The 21,679-nt window shown below is 37.9% G+C and overlaps 1 pseudogene; it reads right to left on the bottom strand.

Moving 5' to 3' along the window:
* Nucleotides 1-12,095: 12,095 nt before the first annotated feature.
* On the bottom strand, nucleotides 12,096-19,545 carry LOC144251401 (coiled-coil domain-containing protein 126 pseudogene; annotated as a pseudogene).
* Between the last annotated feature and the right edge of the window lie 2,134 nt (nucleotides 19,546-21,679).

Below are 21,679 nucleotides of genomic sequence, written 5' to 3'. Positions count from 1 at the left end.
TTCGATCCTCAGCACCACATAAAAAAACAAAGATACTACATGTGCTCATCTACAATTCAATAAATACTTTTAAAAAAACACAAAAACTATATATTGTTGCTTTACTATAGTAACAGTGAGAACCTAACTCTACATATAGAGAATATCCATGTACAAAGAATGTCAGAATTACTTTTAAGAATAACAATTTTAAATGCTCTAGAAGAAGCTGGAAGAAAACATACCATGCAAACACTAATGAAAAGAAAACTGAACCATCTATATGAATGGCACACACACAGACATCAGAACAAAGAACACCACCAGGGAGAATGAGGGGCATTCCATGATGAGGTAAGAGTCATTTTATGAGAAGACACAATAATCCTAAATGTGCAATGTCAGAGCTTGAAAATCAGGAAGAGAAAATTGAAAGAACTTGAAGAAGAATGTGACAAATTCATAAGAGAAAATGAAGATTTTGATCCTGTTCTCCAAGTCATCAATCAAACTGATAGAAAATCATCAAGGGTAGTGACCGGAACAATACCAGAAGCCAAGTGCACAGAGTGGACTTTCATAGACCCTCCACCCAATGCACAGGGTACATGTCTTTGCCAAGTGAACCAGGACAGATCACATCTTGCATTTCAGATAAAATCTTAGTAGGTTTAAATAAATGAAAGTCACATAAAACACTTTATATGGTTTGATATTAATGTAGAAATCACTAAGAGAAAGATAACAATGAATTCTTTAAACACATATTGACCAGCTCAATTCTAAATGGTCCATGGAATTCTCATGGAAATTTAGAAAATATTTTCAACTAAACAAAATATCAAACTCTGGATTACAGATAAAGGCAGTGATTAGAAGGAAATGTATAGTACTGAAATGCCCACATTATGAAAAAGATAACTCAATTAATTAATAAAATCTCAAAAAAGATAACTCAACTAACTCTTTGCTCTGACCAAAAATTAAACCCAAAGACCAAAAATTAAACCCAAAGCAAGTAGGAAGAAAGAAACATTAAAGATAATAACAGCAATAAAATTAAAAACAGCAAAGAAAGATCAATGACACCAAAAGGTAGTTCTTTAAAAATATCAATACACTGATAAATCTCTGGAAGATTTATCAGTGCAAGAAACAAATAACCACAGAGCAGTGACCCTCACCAACTGTGTGCACCCACACCTTCTACAGAGCCAAAGAGAACATATAGGGATGGGACTCCACATTTTGGGATATAGCTTCATAGCATGATTGTACTAAAAAAGAAACCCACACATTTAGATGTTTGAAAAACATTCTCTGACAAGATTGGAAAACTCTCTGAACCTTCATGGAGATAAAAGGTGTAAGCTCAAGAAACTACCTGTACTCTGCCACCAGGAATTCGCACCCCTGCAAGACCCAAGCAGTTACTTCCCAGAGAGGGACAGGGCCACAGACTTTCACAAGTGTCAGGACCCACTAGTTTGAAATGGAGTCATGTCTTCATAAGTTCACAAGTCCCTGGCAATCCCTGGTGTCCATGCCTCCTCAGGCACACAGCCTGGCTGAAGCTGCCCCTTGGTGAAGCTCTCAGGGAATCAGTTCCTCAGGGACCCGACATCCCATCTCTTCTTCATTTTGAGACCCTTGTAATGACATTGGACCCACCAGAATAATTGATAAATTATGAATAACGTTTATATTTGATGAATGGAAAAGAAACATATGATTTGAAATTATGGCCATTAATACCTCTAAACCATGATTCTGTCCATGGGTGGTTATAACAATAACTAAAGGATTGTGACAGCTGGCCCACCTGATGTGCCTCTCCTCAAATTCATATGTTGAAGTCTTAGCCTCCAGGCCCTCAGAATGCAATGATATATGGAGACAGAACCTTTAAAGAGGGAAGTTGAAGCTCTTTCAGTGGTCCCTAATCCAGTCTGGCTGGTATCACTTTAAGAAGAGATTAGGTCACAGACACTCACAGAGAGACCACCATGTGAGCACCTAGGAAGAAGACAGCATCTGCAAGCCATGGAGAGAGGCCTCAGGAGAAACCATGCTGCTGACACCTGGATCTCAGATTTGCAACATCTAGAGTTGTGAAGCAATAAACTTCTGCTGTTTGAGTCACTCAATCTCTGGTGCTTTGTTACAGGCAGCCCTAACAAACTACAATAGCACCCATTTCTAGAAACCTGATCCCTGTTCTAAGAGCAGCCTATATTCTTTTTTGCCCATCCCCATCAGGGAATGGCAGGGAGTTTCATAAGAAGAAAATCTCCAGTCACCAAGCCCAGCCTCACTTGTTCTTAGAGGTCACCATGCTGTTCCCTCTAGATGTGTGAAGGGGGAAAAAAGGGTGGGACTAAGGTGACACCTTCCCCGGAGGACAGACTTGGGATGGCCAGTCCTTCCTCTGGAATCTCCTACTCCAGCTAGCGAATGAAGGATTCCATCTCTCTGGGTCTTAGAATGTGGGTATTTGAGGCAAGAGTGTGCATCAGGAGTCCTCTCCTCTTCATCCTGGAGTGGGAAGAGATTACTTCTAAGGTGCTTCCAGTCATCAGAGAAGTGTAGACTGCTGCTCAATTTTTGACAGATTCTCATTCTGCATCATAAGTCATATGTTTCAGTACTCAAATTTCAGGGTGGCTGAGATAACAGAGAAGCATCCAGTAGGTGGGATACAGTGGTGCTTTTGGTCAAGGCACCTCCATGACCATGACCTGGCTCCCAGACCTGCAGGCTGGTGCAGTTGTATGCTCTGAGCCTGGAGCCGGTGAGACCATCATTAAGTCAATAGATGCCCCTAGCAGATCCTTGGCCAGAGCAGGAAGGTGGGCTCCCATCAAATGGCTGCCCAGAAATGCAGCAGGGCTTCCTGCCCACTGCACTGCCCACAATAATTTCAGGGTTTAAGTGTGAGGCTTTGATCCCAGCTCTGTATCTGTCCTAATTCAGCACAATGAGCAAGTTGATGACTTTATAGCAGAGTAGCTTGGTTGGCCTAGGTCATCCTGTGAATCAAGGTTTGTGTTTGTCCCTTCACTGCAGAGAGGAAAAGACCCATGCAAGCCCTGGCTTCACTCCTTTCTCTTCTGCTCACTGGGGGTCAGTTTCCTGATAAAAAAAGGTTTGCTCTTGATTTATTTTCCTTCTTCTCATTATATTTCAGGTTACTTCTCCCATGTGCACTTATATAAAGATGCCAGCTTTGTTTTAGGAGGAATACAGTGGTCCCCCTCCCCATCTGCAATGATGTACTTCAAGACCATTTGTGGATGTCTGAAACTGCAGGTAATACTATCTTCCACATATACTGTGTTTGTTCCTCCACATACACACCTAGGTGTCCAGAGCTAGAAGAAGATATTGCACAAGTAGATGAGCCTCAATTAACCTATTCCTGGTGCTCTACTTTGCCCTTTGTTTATCTTGAAGAAGTTTTTCTCTTACAATAAATCTCTGTGATGTGCTTTCCTATAAATAAAAGGTGTTGGGCTTTTCTTCTTTGTTAAGAGATCAGACTCTTAAGATCTGATCCACCTACCATGCTCCCACTGTTAAACTATTTTCATGTTTTTGTTTTTATTTCTAAACATTTCTTTAGACCTTTAATTTTCTCAACCAGTTCACACTTCCATTTGGTTTACTGATCCCTTGCTGTGTGGGACACAGCAAACTTTTCCTAGGGTAAAGTTTAATTTGTAAATGAGACACAGTCAGAGAGAAACAATGCTAATAAAATAGAACAATTATAATAGCACACAGTAATAAGAGTTATGCAAACTATATGAATTATTTATTTCTGGAATTATCCATATACTATATTTGGACTATAGTTGACTGGGTATACTTGTAACCACAGAAAGCAAAACCAAGGATAAGGGAGAACTACTTGATATAAATTGAATCCTATTCCTATACAAAATGTTCAACTCGTCTTGAATCATTTTAGTTCATAAAGCAGTTTTCTGTTATGAAATCAGTGAAAGTTTATTGTTCTAAAAATTATTTGTAGCTCCTCCAACCAGCCTCCAACCTTTTTATTTGTATAGTGTATTGTCTCTGTAACCCTTTCCTCTTTTACATCTGAAAAACAGCTACTAGTCCTTCCTGGCTCTGCACAGACACCCTCTCCTCTGAAGCCCCCACAGCCTGCACCCAGCAGCCCTGGTTCCACCTTGTCCTCTCCTTCCACTTTCTTCACATTCCACTTCTGCCCTGGCCACTGACCCAGGCTTTGTTTTGTAGCTGTATCTCCAGAGGATGTGATGAAAAACATTTTCTGTAAGGATAGTATGATATTTGTACTTTGTTAATGTCTGTGAGAACCTTGGGGGAGAAGAGACACATGTGGATTCTCTGCCTTCCAGGTTAAGGCCAATCAAACTCCCTCAGCACACAGCAAGAACCAAGGACAAACATGAGGGGCTGACACACCAGGATGTCTCCTCCTATCTTGTAGTTCCACGAAGGCAGGAGACTGTCCCATGTATCCAAAAACCATCTTGCAAAGAAGAAGGAAAAGCACTAAGAAATCTGAGCATTCAACCCTCCAGAAGAGGCAACTGAGTACAGCAGAGCCTGGATTCTGGGAGTGATTCTATGATTTGGCATAGTTGTTAGACAAACATCACACCCAACACTGCTTCCCTGAAGGTTGCTGACAACACTAAAAACAAATATGGCTGGTTATTTATGTTTGTCTCATATGTTAACTTTGGTTTAATGGAGAATATGGAGGCTCTGAAGCTAGTGAAGAAGCTGGAAAGAACAGGAGCATTTCCCTTTCATGCTATATCTCCAGGACATTCTGTCCAAACTTTGTTGTTTCAGAGCTTTACCCCCAGGTGCTACTCTATCGCTTTTCATAAAAACTGATGAAATAAAGTTACATGGCTTCCAAGAGAGGCCTCTGTGCATCAGCACATGGACATATTTAACATACATGCTTTTAACCTTTAGCCTGTCCACAGCACTTCATACATGTAGTGCATCTGAAGGGTTTAAAATTTTTTTTTTCAGGAAAAAAAAATGGTAGCTTCAAATAGAACATTACTTGGCCCTCATAGGTCTAAAATTTTTAGGAAGAACAAATAAATGAAATTAAGTATTTGATATACAAAAACAAAAATTTCCCTGTATTTTATTTGCCTTTATACAAATCTGGTTTGCAAGTCCCTTTACCGTGATTTGAATTGACCCATTGGATGGAACACAGGCCAATTCCACCAGACTCCTGCGTATGCCTAACAATGGAATTACAAAAAAACCCCAAAAAACAAAAAACAAAAAAACCCCAAAAAACAAATAAACAAACCAAAAAACAAAAAAACAAAAACCTAGATTCTGTGGGAAAAAAAAATGTAAGGGAAAGATTTGCATTGAACATCTATGATGATATTGCTGATTTATAGCAGGAGTTTAGATATTTTAAATTATTTATTTCAAGTTTTTAAAAAACATTTCTTGAATTCAGTGAATTTTATATAATATACTATTTGAGAAATTTCAGAGTTCACATAATCAGAGTCCCATGTTGTAAGAAGCCATGTGATACCTTAAGGACAAATCTAAACATTTCTCCCAATCTAATCACTTTTATTTATTTATCTTGCTGATGCCTATAATATAAATTTATACTAATAACTATATGAGAATGAGAGACAAGTATCTTAATGCTAAAATAATTACATATTAAAAGTATTAGGCAAAAATTATTTCCTGGTTCCAACAACAGATGAGGACAATCTTCATGATCTGAGGAAATATGCTCGATGGCTCAGTGCTGAAAAGGCTGAGAATTACAGAGAAAAAAAAATAAACAATTCAATTAGTTCCATTTGTCTCCATCTACTTTATGTTGTGTCATAAATAATGTGTTTTTTTTTGAACTGGGAATTGAATTTAGGTGCACTCAACCACTGAGACACATCCCCAGCCCTATTTTGTACTTTATTTGGAAATAGAGTCTCAGTGAGTTGCTTAGCACCTTGCTTTTGCTGAGGCTGCTTTGAACTTGAGATCCTCTTGCCTCAGCCTCCCAAACCACTGGGATTACAGGCATGTACCGTCACACCCACCCATGATGATACTGTATTTTAAATGCTACTTTATAGAGTTATAATCAAAGTAGTTGACAATTTCCACTGTCTCTAGGGAGGTCTCCCCTGCAGGTGAGCACTTTTGGCTTTAGAGACCATGATTTCACCACCTGAGTTAAGAACAGAGCAGTCCATGCCTGTAACAGAGCATTTATGCAAGCATTTGGTGGTACGGAACAGTAAAAAAACTCTCAATATAATTCTTCTAATTGATTTCAACCACCTCTGCCAAAACTATGGCTCTCTTCACCAACCTGAACTCTCAGGCACCATGACTGATGGGATAAGAAAATGGCACTGAAGGTTTGAAGGTAGCAGCATCTGGAATGCTCTGAACCAGATGGATCCAGGATCCCTAGAGCAACAATAACCACAGAAAAAGGAACTTCCTGCACAAGCAAAATGTGGAGTGAAAGTCTCAAATGGCTACTTTTGGAGATATTTTTCTGGGCACTTGATTTTTTACTTTTGTCTGTATAAATTTCGAATACAAGTTTTCTTAAGGAGGTTTTGGGTTTGTTTTTCTTATTGTTTGTTTGTTTGTACTGGGGAATGAACCCAGAAGCCCTTAAATTCTCAGCCATATTCTCAATCCCTTTTTAATTTTTTTAAACAGGGACTTGCTAAGTTACTTAAGGCCTCACTAAGCTGATGAGGTTGACTGAACTCTCATTCTTTCTACATAAGCCTCCAGAGCTGGTGGGATCAGAGGCAGGTGCCACCATGCCTGGCTTAAGGAGGTTATGAAGGAAAAACTAAATATTATAGCATGTTCTTATTTAGAATGCATAAATTTCAGCAATCTTCTTTTGTATGAGACATATTAAATATTTTTTTTAATTTTAGGAAATATCAATTTAATTTTGATGGAAGCAAAGTGAACAGTCAAAATCATTTTTTTTGGAAAGTTACATTTATATCTAATGACATCAATTTTATTAGGTAATTGTAAGTTTTACTTCTTAAAATCTAACAGTTTTAAATTTTTTTAGTTTACCATTGTGTGTGTGTGTGTGTGTGTGTGTGTGTGTGTGTATGTGTGTGGTGCTGGGGATTGAACTCAGGATCTCAGACATGCTAGGCAACCATTTTACCACTGAGCTATACCCCTAGCCCTAGTTCAACCATTTTGAGATGGTAACATTTTAAAATGTATGTTTCTTGGCATAAAAAGATAAGGCATATTTTGTCAGAAGAATCACATTAAGGTTTTTTTTCTTTTCTGCTTCCCCAAATGCTTGCATAAACCAAAAGAGCATTTAATTCTATATTGAATGACAATATTAATCCATTACTGTCTCTAAAATAACCAGCTCTTCCATTAGGGAACTTGTAAAATACACTGGCTCAAGGGTGGCCACAAAATCACTGGCCATGATGCTCAGCCCTTTGGGAGCTGCCTATCTGCCCTTGGTACCTGGAGACACCTGAACTTTCCAAAATTCTCTACTCAGCCCTCTTAGTACCCTTCATAAGACCCCTTTCCTCTTTTGCCACAAATGTGTTGCTAAGAAGTATTTTATTACTTTTCATAAATCAATAGAATGCAATATAAATAAATAAATGAGTAAAAACACAAAATTATATAAATAAAACACATAGATAATCCTTCAGAAGAAATATTGATATATTGAGCTTTGTAAATCACACTTCAGGAATGAGCATAAAGTCTGGTAGCAATACCAGGAATATTTATTGAAGCACACATTACATGCAATCAGAGTAGCAATCCTAAACATTAAACCTCATCAGCTAATTGCTACTGTCTTACAAAACAACTAATTTAAATATGCAAAGAAAGTAGTCTGAATACACAAGTTAAATTTTGTACTACCATTTCATAATGACTGCTTATCATATTCTGAGCTGATAACTTTTAAAAATTGAATACAATGGAAATAAGTGGATCCTAAACTAGGAGATTTTTTTTTTACAACCTTCACAGTACTCACTGTAGGGGAGGCTAAATCATAATGGGTTTCTGTCTCTGCATATCAGAAACATAACATGCAAAGCCCTTGGGCTTCTTTAAAATTATTAAAGTGTTTACTTGGTTATTATAATCTTTACAACTACTGGGAAGTTTAGATGTTAAGTTGGTATGAAAAAAAGATCACCCATGAACAGCCAGGTAAAGGGTCTTGAGGGAAGGAAAAGAGTAAAAGAGACTGGGAAATCAAAGTTCTGACCCCAGCTACTCAGAGCCACAAGGACAGTTTCATAACAGCCCCTAGACATGACCAATCATAAAAGGTACTTGTGTTGTCCAAAAAGACCCTCACCCCCACCCTTGTGCTAACAAAGGCTTAGAAATCACTTATCTCCAGATGTGAAGAATAAGACAGAACAAAGAAAGTTGACTGGCCATTTCTGAACTCTATAATTCCACCAATCAACTACAGGGACAGATCAAGCCCAAGAAAACACCTAGACAACAGACACCTCTTCATCTTTGTGAGTTCTGCTTTATTTATGTTAGTCTAATAAATCCTGTTACTTTTCTCTCACCCTTGTGTTCATGGATTTCATTCTTCAACTTGGCAAGATAAAGAACCCACCTGATATTCATGCTCCTTGTTACAATACTAAAGTAATCACCAGACCAAAAATAGCAATTTGATAACATACAGTTAGCTAAAATCTGGCTTCAGTGAGAATAGATCTTTATTGGCATGCTAGAAATGATTAAACGATACTTTAAACATAAACCTCAAGCCAAAAATGTTACTTTATGGCAAAAACTGATGAGAGTGGATAATGAAGGGCATGCTCTCCAATCCCTTGTGTCAACCCTTTCCTGCCAATCTATTTGACCACTTACTAAGTACCATGCTTGATTTATAAGGGATAAAATTAAACCCAAGCCATACTTGAGCCCACATCTTTGGAATACTACATAAAGGGAGAAAATACTCAACTCCAAGGCTACATCACCAATATTTACTTATCTCCAGATGTGTTGAAGAAAACAAAACAAAGAGAGTTGGCTGGCCATTTTTGAACTCTATCATTTACAATATTTACAAACACTCACTTAGAGGAGACAGATAGTTTTAAACTCTACTGCTTGAATGAATTAGCTCACTTTTCACAGAAAAATTAGTCTGCCTCTTCAGAAGGTTGTAGAGCACTTTATTTTTAATTGTATTCACTGATGTAATCCTCTGAACTACTACTTATCCAACAGAAAAGGTAATTTACTCAATGACACTGGAGTGTTGTGATGGAAAGAAACATCTCCACAAAGCAAGCCTGCAGCTTCCTTTACATTACCTAGGGAAAGAATTCCTACTGTCAGCACAGCCTTCCCCTGGCCTCCTCCCATGTGATGTCCTGGGATGGTGGTCAAATCCCATCAGCAGCCATGGACTCTTCCAGTCACACAGACATTGTGTGCCGACCTGTTGACTAACCCCAGTGGCACTGACATTGGCTCATTTATGTACTTACATATTTGAGTTTTTCATGATAAGCTAACTTGACTAGTAACATTTCTGTGGCCTCTTCTAGATGATATAATTGGAAAAAATGTAGAGCCCCTAATAATTCCCTCTGACTTAATTTTTATGAGCATTTACTGGCAACCAATAAGGAAGAAATCTATCTAAAAATAAAATAAATGAAAATAAATTTATAATAAAAAGAAAGCAAACAGAAAATAACATAAAAATACAATTTCTTCAAATTCATTAAAATGCAAATAATTAATTTTTGACTATAGTAATGAAAAATAACTAAAGATGCAAGCTCTCTCTGAGGAAGGAGCAGAGACAGCAGCTGACTCACCATCTCTTGGATTTACACTTGCAAACCCAAGGCCATGGCTGCTGGGCAGGTCTGATGAGCCACTGAAGGACCCCAGGCAAGGCAGAGGATAACAGAGCATCATGTTGTCTGCAGAGAAAAGCAACACGTTCAGGTAAGCACACTGGGAGAAGCTCTCCTCTCTCCTCTTCCTTCCTTCTCTCCTTTCTTTTTGTAGTTAATGGGCTAGAACTTGTAGCAGTCTTGATCATAAGCACATTATTGTATGTCTAACAACAGGCTAATAAGGAAAATCAAAGCCCAGGCTTCCAGCCTCTGTCATTGCCTGGGTATAACTGTTTCCAACATGGTCAAGTCAAAGCCCTCAGTGTGATGTTCCTGAACCCAGGGCTGGGATGGCATGCAGTCACCCACAACACAACATTTCCACCATGCATGCAGAAGACATATAAACAGCCTGAAGAGCAGGGGTAACAGCAAGACTGCACAAAAGAAGCAGTGAGAGATGAGTTTTGATAATTGATTACCCATATTTTTTATAAGTACAAATAACACTTTATTTTATCCCTGAAAATGAAAACAAGAAACCAAAATGTCTACATCTCACCAGAGAGACCAATTATTCCAAACTTCACCTGGCAATGGTATACAATTAATTTGTTCACATAAAGGTACAGAAAAGACAGTTTGGAAATCACTTTTATGAAACAATATTTTCAAACACTTATTTTACCAAAATTTATAATTATTGCTGCTATTTATGGTAGCATATGATAATAATAAATATAATATCTAAAACTAAATTCAATGTAGCCTAAATCTAGAAGCTAGCTGCACTTCAGCAGGTATTATAGAGAATAAATACTATGACATATAGGGCACCATATAGTGATTAGATTTGCTACAAGGAAAATTAAATAAAGGTGTATTTCATTCTACACTAGAATTATCCAAGATTGAGATTTCTTTTCCTATGTACAGTAGCTGTTTTAGTGAAAGGATAGGCAATCTTTATAACTTAAATTATATCTCAAATGTTTTAAATTATTTTAAGTGGTCATTATATAAAAAGAAAGCCTAATCAGAAAAATTCATAAATCTTAATACTCAAATAACATCAAGTAATGCATTTTCTAAACAATTTTATGCAGCACAAACTCCTTTATTATGCATATCTGGTTAAAATCCTCAAGTATCCCCTCTTTTCCACCAACATAACAAAAGCAAAATCATCCCAATGAAGAAATAATATGCATTCTACATCTCACAAATTCTCAAGAGGTTAAATGCTTTTTGTTTTGTTTTGTTTAGACAGGGTCTCATTATGTTGCCCAGGCTGGCCTTATACTCTTGATCCTCCAGCCTCAGCCTCCCAAGCAGCTGGGACTTCAGTTATGGGACAATGCACCCAGCTAAGAGGTTGAACTTTTAAAGCAACACTCATGTATGTGAAAAATCATGAATACTTTAGTTACTTTTAATTTTATCATAAAAATCTCTCATTTTTTAGAATACATTCTAGAAATTTTTAACTATGAGATTAAAGAATATTAGTTTAATGTTGTTATTAAATTTCCCCAGTGTTAAGAATAGCTTATGAACAGTGACTGCTACCCATTTCAAAGTCTTGTAATTTTTAAAACTATAGAATAATTAACCTTCAATTATTTTGAATACTAGTACACATAAAGACATTCTTTGAGTCATGATTTCAAAACATTATTTTTAACATTATACTTCCTTTCTCTGCTCATAATCTTAGTAACAAAATATACTACTGGAAGTAAGCACATTTTCTAATAGTTTTAGTCAACTAGTTACATCTATTGAGAACAAGTGATAGAATGATTCAATAACAATATTCTCCAATTGTCTAAAAAATAAGTTATATACTTAAATAAATAATCTATAGAAATGAATATGTCTTTTAGTGTTTTTATTCCAGATTGATCGAAAACACAAAAGATTTATATAAGATCATCAACCTCCTTATTACTACATTAACCATGTTATCTAATTCCCTTTAAGAATATAATACTTGCCTGACAGTAAAATAATAACATATAAAAATTTTATATACAGATTTAAGAGTTCCATGAATCCAGAACCTTCCTTGAAAATGCATGGAGCTTATAAAAAGTATTATTTTTGTCCTAGCCAGCAATTAAAAAGCCCTTTTGCCATAGGATAAAATCCATAGTCTATGCAGAAGCTCAGGGTGATCTTCAACTGCTATCTAATGGTGCCTGATGCATTTATCCTTTTGTTTGTGGTTACTGGCACCAAATTCCCACTAGTTCCATTGTTTATGCTGGTGGAGAAGCCATTAAAACAATATAGCCAACTTTGTTCTCCAGCTTCACCAAGCATTGCAAAATATCATCTAAAAGGACAGGGATTGGTCTTTAATCCCATATCCTGCCACAGAAGCACCAGTCTCAATTTCCACTGTGTTCTTACTTTCCTCTGCTAGAGCTTCGAAATATATTTTGCTTAAATCTGGTATATTGACACTGCTTTGATGTCTGGGTTGTTGAAAAGTGTAGTTCAGTTACATCAATCCTCAAATGAGTCCAAGCAACAGTAAACTCAATTTCTAGGATATTGTAAAACACATTTCTGATGAAGCAAACAGATTTGATTGAAAAGTGGTAATTGAAGACAATCTGTCACTCAAGACTTTTGAAAGAAAAAAAACTCTTCTAATATTATGTAATATTCATCTTCAGTAAAGTTGCTTCAACTCTTATATTAACTCTGTAAAACAGTATCCAGGAGATGAATCTCAAAGAGCAAGTTTAAAAAGGGCATTTGACTTCCTCTCTCTCCCAAAGTAGAACAGAACTGAGCTGGCAAAAGTTCACCCATTTACCAGTAGATCCAGGAATCCAGTATTTTTTCCCAAAGGTCCAATTTATGTTTTACTTCCAATTTCTGTTAAGACAATTTATACATTGACTTATTGGAGCATAAGGTCCCATTTGTGAACAGTCTCTTAATTGTAAGGTAAGGAAAAAATATTTTGTCAGTTAAGATTGTTGTTCTAGGGCTGGGGATGAAGCTCAGTTGGTAGAGTACCTGTCTTGTGTGCACAAGGCCCTGGGTTTAATCACTAGCACCACCAAAAAAAAAAAAAAAAAAAAAAAAAAAAAAAGATCATTGTTCCAAGTTAGATTTTTATCATCCTAATTGAGAATTGACCCAAAGCATCAGCTCACAGGTGAGCACTTTAAGACAGTTCAAACAACCAAATTCTAGAGTAGAATTAGTATTAATTAACTAACTCTGCTTAACCTCTCTGGTCCAGTCTTCTCATTTGAAAAAAAAAAGATAATAGCAGTTCCTTTTACAACCAGAACGAAATAATTGATAGGTATGAAAAACTGGTTACAAGTCTTGGTCCAAGACCAGAAGTTCAATGATAATAAGTAATTGAAGAAAGTGTGCAGATTCTTAGCCATATTCTCTTCAGATTTGAGACCTCCTCACCCATATAGAAATGCAGCATGAATGCAGTGGAAGATGGTGATACAGTAAGCATAATAAGAGCAATGCTAACATGTCTATGTTCTCAGGCACAGAGCCCCCAAACCTCTGAATGCTACCTCACATGGAAAAATGCTCTGCAGATTAGTTTAAGGCTTTCAGGTTGGAGAGGTTTCCCTGGATTATCCATATGGGAACAATATAATCACAAGGGTCCTTATAATAGGGAGGCAAGGGCATTAGTTTCAGAGATGCGATGAGGGGAGCTGAGGTGGGAATGATGTGATCAAGAGCCCAGGAATGCAGGTGTCCTCTAGAAACTGAAGAAGAAAGGTAAAGATTCTCCCCTAGAGCTTCCAGAAGAAATGCAAACTTGCCAACATCTTGATTTTAGCCTCATAAGACTCTTTATGGGTTCTTGACCACCAGAACTAAAATGTGATATTTTAAGAAAAAAAAAACAGAACAAGAAGTAAGAACTATGGCTGTCTGGCTCCCCCATTCTAGCAACACTGGACTGAGCCCCCACTGGGCTCACACATGCAGAGACACCCTGGCTTCTCTGCTCACCCAGTTGCAGCAGAAACATTCCCAGGGAAGAGGGAAGGGAGGGTCTTGGCCAAAAGGAAGAGACAAAGAGCTTCCCCTGCACAGCAGGGATTGCTGGCCCATCCTGAAGCCATTGCAGTGGCAGAGGCCCTGGGGTGGGATCCCTACCTGTGGCACCTACCTTATTTTTAATATGTTTGGCTTAGTTGCACATTTGTGTATCTTAATTTTAAATAATGGCTGTATTTTAACACTAGCTTACAAAATTCATGAAAATTTAGTGGTTAGCTCTTCTAGCTGCTAAAAATTGATACCAGCACATGACTCAATGGGGACATATTAGAAGGATTTTCTTTAAATTCAGGAAGAAGACTCACAGGCATCACTACTTCTGTTAACATTGCACTGAGGGTTCTATAAGTTTATAGGAGAAAATTTAAAAATGAAGCACATAGGAACTGAAAAGATCCAAAAGCAACTGTCAGCACTTTCCGAATATGTGGCCATGTAGGTAAAAGATACAAAACTGGTTGCTTAGATATTAGCTCAAAAACTGATGCTATATTTAAACACTAGCCATACTTAGAAGATAAGAGAGAACATCAAATGGCAACAAAATATAATGGTTTCTAAGACTGCATCTGACAAAATGATGCAAGGTATTTATGGAGATCATTATAAAAACTGTTGAAAATAGGAAAAAACAACTACATAAATGCAGTCTGCAAGAAACACTAGCAGAAAGACTCCATATTTCAAGGTATAATTGTTCCTAACTTGAGCTAAAGATTCATTAGAAGGCCAATCAAAAGCCCAGGAGGTTGTCCATAGTACTTAAAGGAGTACCCCATGTGGCTCAGGCAAGATTCTTAACACAGGGGACAGATACCATTTAGGGGCTCTGCAAACATGGGTAAAAAACAATTTCATCTTTATTTTCACTCACTTCTAACTAAACTCAACATTTATTTTAATCATGAAAGTAGACAGGCCATACAGGTTCAGCATGTCCTGTGCATTGTTATCCTCATAAATTGCAGATATTTTTATATCAATCACCATGTGGTTGGAAATATTGTTTGTGTCTCTCATATAGTCAAAATAACATTAGTTATTAAGCTCCCCACCATATTTGTTATTTTACATGCTAATTAATAACCAAGGATGCCTACCATATTAAAATTTCTAGTACCCTCATTACTGCACTACAATAATTGCTTTTCTCTGTAATGCCAGTTGCAGGTGTTCAGTATATGCAAGCATTACTCTGAGAAGATGCTCATAAGCTTCAGCAAACTGCAGAATGTATTTGTTCTTGGCACACAAAAAGGGTTAAGAAACTCCAAAGGAGTTGGGATGTTTCTGGGACATTAAGTTACTGGGCATCATGGGTATTTCAATGAATTCTGGAAAGTTATATGCAAGCCGTGCTACCTTGAGTGTTACTGTGGCAATTTCTCAAATACAACAAATTTAGCAGACCAGCCAGAGTCATTCCTATTGCATGCAAAGTGGTCCCTCCAATGGGAACCACACTGTTGGTCTGAGGCAAGTGAGGATTATCCCATAAGCTGCTTAAGATAAAAAGCCTGTTCCCTTTCCCAGCCTGAGCCACAGCAGGCCTTTCTTAATTTTTTTTAAAGAGAGAGAGAGAGAGAGAGAGAGAGAGAGAGAGAGAGAGGAGAGAATTTTTAATATTTATTTTACTTTTTTTTTTTAGTGGACACAACATCTTTGTATGTGGTGCTGAGGATCGAACCCGGGCCGCATGCATGCCAGGCGAGCGCTCTACCGCTTGAGCCACATTACCAGCCCAGGCCTTTCTTTATAAATGTCCCCTGATTACCTTGATTACCTTGCCCTAAATCTCCCCTGTATTCCTCTGCTCAAACATTTTTCTTCTCACCACTTTGGTTAACTCCCCTCTCCCCACAATCATAATTACCTTGGCAAGGACCAAACACAGATTTCAGAAGCAGATCACACAGGGTATGAGTGGGGAGCACTTCCCAGTTGATAGATCTTGTGATGTCTCTCAGCCTGCCTCAGCCTCAGCTTTCACATCTATACAATGGGGATAATAAGGTCATACAACCAACAGGGTTTTGTGAGAATGAAAAGCATTTGCTTTGCTTAGTTCCATTACAGTGCAACAAGTCATCACATATTAAGACCCTACAAATGATTCTGTGAGGACATTTTTCCTAGGTATCAAGTGCATATCATTTTATGTTGCTTCCACATCCACTTTTAAGTATAACTTTCATACAAGAAGCAGGGCTTGGTCACCCTAACTGTTCCCAGTACCATAAGGCACCCCATGGCTCCTGCTGGTGGCCTCAGATTACAACTCTGAAGGCTTCCTTCTACTTTCCAGCTACTTCCCTTCAAGGGAAAAATTAGACATGGCCCAGGAGCTTAGGTGACCCCTCTCAGTCACATCATGATTTCCTGGAATTACTGCCTGCTTTCTTCAAACCACCAGTCAAAGCTCCCCTGGGGAACTTATCTGGATCACAAGCTCAGCCCAGTAAGTGTGTAGGCCCAGAAGTTCCTCTCTTCCTCTCTGCTGTGCTCTCTGACCTAAGTATGCCCTCCATATGTGCTATGCACTCCCCTCAGGGAGTCTGTAAGTCCTACAGACTCTTTAGCTTTCACACTGTGATTCTGTGCCTGCAATCTGAGCCCTGATGGTGAAGCCTCCAGAAGGGCCCCATGCAGGTGGGTCTTCTCTCTGTAGCTACCAGCTGAGTTGATAGAGATACTGAGAAACTCCAGGAGTTTCATCCAAAAGGAGAGAAAATAATAGATTCATTCCCCAAAATAAGGTATACAAAGCTTAGTCTAGGAAAAAAAAAGAGAATGACTTTTGCAGTGTAGTCTTTCCTGAGGAAGAATAATTGATACATGATCAAAATATGATCATTTTAAAATGTTCATATTCTATATAACACTAACTTTGAGACCTTATAAACAACGATTCTGATATGCCCTTAATATTGAGTTTTAAAGATTTAAACTCTATGTAGATCATCAGCTGGAGAGCACCTTGATTGTATACAATTTATATACAATTTCAAAGATCACAATCTGTTAGTCTAAATGCAAATGTTATTGGACTTCATAAAATCCCCAAATTCCACATTTAAATTGCTAAAAAAGAGTTCAAGCATAAAATTGAAAACAAGTTTTGTCCACATACTTGTTCACATTAATTACCAAAGTTTTGTAACTGTCAAAAATTCTGTTAATTATTTACAATAGTAGAAACCCAAATGCATGTCAAAAGTGCATATTTATTTGAGTATATCTATCTATGTGTGTGTGTGTGTGTGTGTGTGTATATATATACACATATACATATGTGTGTGTATCTAGTATATGCTAAATTAACTGTTAATTATGTGATTGTAATCATGTTGATTTAATCATTCCATACTATACATTAAAACAGATTTTACTCCATAAAGTATACAAGTATTACTTGCCAATTAAAAATAATATTGTTTTAGTTAGGTGTTTTTTTCTTTTCTTTTCTTTTTTGTCACTGTAACCAAAGTACCTAACAACAACTACTTACAGAAGTATTTATTTTGGCTCATGGTTTCAGAGGTTTAGTCCATGATCAGCCAACTCCATAGCTCTGGGCACAATGTGAGGCACAGCGTCACGGTAAAAGGAACTTGGGACTTGACAGCAGGAAGGAGAGGGAGAGGGAGGGAGGGAGAGAGAGAGAGAGAGAGAGAGAGAGAGAGAGAGAGAGAGAGAGAGAGAGAAAGCTTCTCTCCCAGGGACAAAATATAAACCCCAAAGGTATGGTCCCAGTAACTTACTTCCTCCAGCCACACCCTAATTGCTACCTACAGTTACCAACCAGTTAATCCAATCAGTGGATCACTCCACTGATTAGGTTACAACCCTCAAACAGTGATCATTTCTCATTTCACCTGTGAATGTCCTTGTATTGTCTCACATATGCAATTTTGGAATTCACCTCATATCTAACCATAACCAATATTAATTTTAAAAATCATAGTTTCATTCGATAAATGTTGTGTCTAGATGCTGCCTCATAGAGAAATATATTTCTTGTTTGAATAAATAATCTATTTTGTAACTTTAGACACAATTTTTGCCCTGCAATACCTCAGTTTTATCCAGTGAAAACTGAAGGGAAAATTATTTAATTCCTTCTCTCTTATATTATTGTAGAAATATTGGAAAATTGCTACACAATGTTTTTAAAGACCAGGAAAGACATGGAAGAGTTCAGGTAGTCATTTATGTAGAGGGACATTTTTCTAAATGACAACATGACTTTAAATACTTAAAAGAATTTAACAACTGTGCTATCACATTTGGCCAATAAATTTATAACAACTGTTGAATATTCAGGACAAGAAAAAGGTTGCATGAGAATTTCTTTTCATATTTATTCTCTTTGAATGAATGGTAATTGGAGCATTTTGATTGAGGAGAATTAAAACAACATAAAAAACATGCCAAAGCTAGACTCCCTAAGTTAGAGACTCCCTACTTTATAATAAAATAGGAAAACAGAAGAATGCTGTTGCCAAGAAATATGTATTTGGTATTTCAAATAATCAACTGGGAGGTTCTAAAACTGCCCATATAAATTATCTTGCATTGTTTTGGGATTTTGATGTACTTATTTCTGTCTGTTGTTTCCTTCCTATTCTCCTGCCCCTTCCTCTCTCTTTGAGAAAACTAGGCCCTTGCTAACTGTGGGCATATTCCTGGAGAACAGACTCCTTTCTGTCTGAGGAGCTGCCCCTGGGAAGGCTCCTGTTTCTAATGAAGCATGTGGTTTTCCTCATGTGGTCTTTGTGGTCACTGTCTCTTCATGGGAAGAAAATACTGGATTTGGGGCTGTGATATGGTTTTATGTCAGCTGCTAGGAGCAAGTGCAATCAATCCATTCCTACCAAGCGTATTTATAAATGAATCTGCCATAAAACATCATATCTTTTTTAACCAAAATGAACAGTAATTTCTTTGAAGTATTCAAGAAATGTATAAAAATATAAAGAAAAAAAGAAGAATTTGACTTGATTTTACAGAATTTGAATCCAAATGATACTGAAAATTTTAATGTAACTAATTTATGGGAAATTATTTTTAGTTTAATACACTGGATTTTTGTTATATTATAGTTCCCTTATTTAATGCAATGTTTACCTAAAATTATTTAAATAATAATTAAAAACTTCAGTATGTGCCTAAAAACTTTCCATGAAACAATCACTTTCTTTAGCCAGGTGTGTAATCCTATAAAAGTGTGCAGGCCTGTAGTCCCAGGAGCTCAGGTGGCTGAAGCAGGAGGATCACAAGTTCAAAGCCAGCCTCAGCAATTACCAAGGTTCTAAATAATTTTATGAGATACTCACTCAAAATTTAAAAATTTTTAAAAGGGCTGGGGGTGTGACTCAATGGAAAAGCACCTCTGGGTTCAATTCCCCAGTACCAAAAATAAAATGATAAAATAAAATAAAATATTCTCTCCATTTTTTTCTATCTTTTAATTTTTAAATGTATAAAGCATTTAATACTCTATCTTCGACACTTACATGTATTTTGGTCTCACCCTGTAGTTTACTTCCACTTGTTCTTCTTCAGGGTAGTTCATTTCATCATGTGTTTTGATTTTGTTGTTGTGAGTTCATGTTTCTTAGACATCAGTCTGTCAGTGTTAGGGAACAGACAGATGATGATGGTGGAAAGCTCTCAGCCTGGAGAAGAGAACATAAACTACATCAGTCCTTAGAACCAAGTAAAATTTTAGGTTTTCAAATCATTGTCACCTCTCCTCATCACCTCAAGGACTTGCTAATGTACAAAGGACTGCAAACCTTCCCTCCCTGTCAAATTCATTCTCTCTCTCTCTCTCTCTCTCTCTCTCTCTCTCTCTCTCTCTCTCTTTTCTCTACAACTCCTCCGTGTCCTTCCAAACCTGTGCCCCTCTCAACGCAGCAACTCTGTTACACACTCAGCCTTAAGGTCAAACACAATCCCCAATAGATAAATGCAGGGAAATTCTAGAAAACTTCCTCCCATGCAAAACTAGTTTCACTGAGGGACCTCTAGACCAATCTGATTATGCCAGGCTCACTGATGGCAGCTCCTTTATGCATAAGGGGATCAGAAAAGCTGGATATGCCATAGTGTCCCTATCATGAGTAATAGAAGCCAATCCCCTGCCTACAAATACCACCAACCAACAGGCTGAGCTGGTAGCTGCAATGTGAGCCTGTGAATTGGCAGTGGGAAAAAATCTTACCCTTTATACTGGTTCCAAATATGTTTTCCACATTCTCTTATCTCATGCAGCAATTTGGAAGGATAGAGGTCTCCTGAACTCAAAGAGTTCTATAACTATCTCCACATACATCAACCAGCTACTACAAGCCTTCCAGCTTCCTAAAAAACTTGGAGTTGTCCATTGCATATCACACCAAAATGACTCCTCCCCCATCACACAGGGAAAATCAAAACCAGATCAGCTGCCCTTTCAGATCCCAGTAGATCTCTCATTGCCACATGCTCTCCAACAATGCCCAATAACGGAGACCCACCAAAATATGCCCTCTTTACTTATCTCCACTCCATTTTCCATACCAGTCCACAGACTCTCAAAGCCTTTCTCCACTCTTTCTTTACTTTGACTCCCTAGAATAAAGAAGAGCTACAGCAAATCACAGCCTCATGCCAGATATGCAAAAGAGTGAATCCTAATACATCTTTAAAACCCAGAAAATTTCCTTCTCATCAGGCTAGGGGCCATATTCCTGGGGCAGATTGGCAAATCAACTTTACCAACATGCCCAGAGTAAAAAACTTCAAATACATACTAGTTTTAATAGACACATTCTCAGGTTGGGTAGAGGCCTTCCCCACCTCAAATAAGCAGGCTACCATGGTGGCTAACATCCTCCTAACTAAAGTAATACCTCAGTTTGGGATGCCCTCTTCAATCCAATCCCAAATGGGCCTGAATTTGTCTCTCAAGTAATCCAGAATGTGGCAAAGACATTGTCCATCCCATGGCACTTTCATTGTCCCTATCACCCCCAAGCCTCAGGTAAGGTTGATCGAGCCAATCACACAATGAAAGTCATCATAATGAAGCTATCTTTAGAGACTCACTTAGATTGGGTTAAACTCTTCCCTCTTGCCATACTATGCCTGAGGGCTTTACCCAAAAAGCCATCCCTTGCCTCCCCCTTTGAGATAATGTATGGTTGTCCTCTTCTTCCCCCCCTGGGAATTTCACCAGAGCCTTGGCCCCTCCCCAACCAATATGCTCTTCCCCTCCTCTTCCTTATATGCTCTGAGCTATGGAAGCAACAAGATTTTTTGCTTCTGGATCCAGAGAACTCAGCTGCCTCCTTTCTGCTCAAACCAGGAGAATGGGTCTACTTTTCTTACCCAGGGGAAAGATCCCCCTCTAACCCCAAAATGGGAAGGGCCATTACAGGTAGTCCTGTGTACACCCAATGCTGCAAAACTCCAACAGGAAGGAAAGAAACTAACACCTGATTCATATTTCTAGATTAAAACCAGCAACAAGCCCTCCAGAGGACAATCTCACCACAGCTCCCAGCCTTGCAGGACCCCCACAATTACCCAGATTTACCTGTGAGATATCCCCAGATAACCCTGGCAAGCTCTTTTTTTTCACAGTCATGTACCATCCTCCCTCCCATTCCAGAGGAGAAGAATATACATAAGAATGGGTCTCCCAATAGGATCTAGGAACCATG

The sequence above is a fragment of the Urocitellus parryii genome (genome assembly GCF_045843805.1).
Source record: "Urocitellus parryii isolate mUroPar1 chromosome 13 unlocalized genomic scaffold, mUroPar1.hap1 SUPER_13_unloc_2, whole genome shotgun sequence".
Lineage (NCBI taxonomy): Eukaryota > Metazoa > Chordata > Mammalia > Rodentia > Sciuridae > Urocitellus > Urocitellus parryii.
Note: the sequence above shows the minus strand (reverse complement) of the source record. Positions and strands in the feature narration are given on the sequence as shown.